The sequence below is a fragment of the Charadrius vociferus genome, unplaced genomic scaffold, assembly GCF_000708025.1.
Source record: "Charadrius vociferus isolate BGI_N301 unplaced genomic scaffold, ASM70802v2 scaffold3292, whole genome shotgun sequence".
NCBI classification, from domain to species: domain Eukaryota; kingdom Metazoa; phylum Chordata; class Aves; order Charadriiformes; family Charadriidae; genus Charadrius; species Charadrius vociferus.
Window position 1 is genome coordinate 33,303 of NW_009647389.1, and position 845 is coordinate 34,147.

Here is an 845-nt window from a genome sequence, read left to right on the forward strand (position 1 = left end):
CTCCAGACTGAACAGCCCCACGTCCCTCAGCCTTTCCTCAGCAGAGAGATGCTCCAGTCCCCTCCTCATCTCCGTAGCCCTTTGCTGGACCCTCCCCAGCAGTTCCCTGTCCTTCTTGACCCGGAGAGCCCCGAACTGGACACAGCGCTCCAGATGTGGCCTCACCGGGGCAGAGCAGAGGGGGAGGATGACCTCCCTCTCTTCTTGATGCCCCCCAGGATGCCATTGGCCTTCTTGGCCACCGGGGCACATTGCTGGCTCGTGGGCACCCTGTGGTCCCCCAGGACTCCCAGGTCCCTTTCCCCAGAGCTGCTCTCCAGCAGCTCAGCCCCCGACCTGTACCGCTCTGTGGGGTTATTCCTCCCCGCCTGCAGTACCCTACACTTGCCCTCGTTGGACTTCATTAAGGTTTCTCTCTGCCCAACTCTCCAGCCTGGCGAGGTCACGCTGGATGGCAGCACAGCCTTCCAGCGTGTCAGCCCCTCCTCCCAGTTTTGGGCCATCAGCAAACTTGCCGATGGTACACTCCATCCCTTCCTCCAGATCATTAATATAATAAACAGGACCGGACCCAGTACTGACCCCTGAGGGACACTGCTCGTTACTGACCTCCAACTAGACTCTGCGGACTCTAGGATGGTGCGGGGAAGCCCTGGAGCATCCTTGGGGACCCCCCCAAACCCCCCCAGGACCTACCCGGCAGACGCAGGTGGTGCAGTCGTCCCCGTCCAGGCTGAACCGGGCGCCGTGCGCGTACGTGCGGCCCCGAAAACTGCACTTTGCTGGGGAGGAAGAGAGGCAGCGGGGCCGGGACTGGTGTCGGGGAGCGAAGCGCGGCTCCAGCC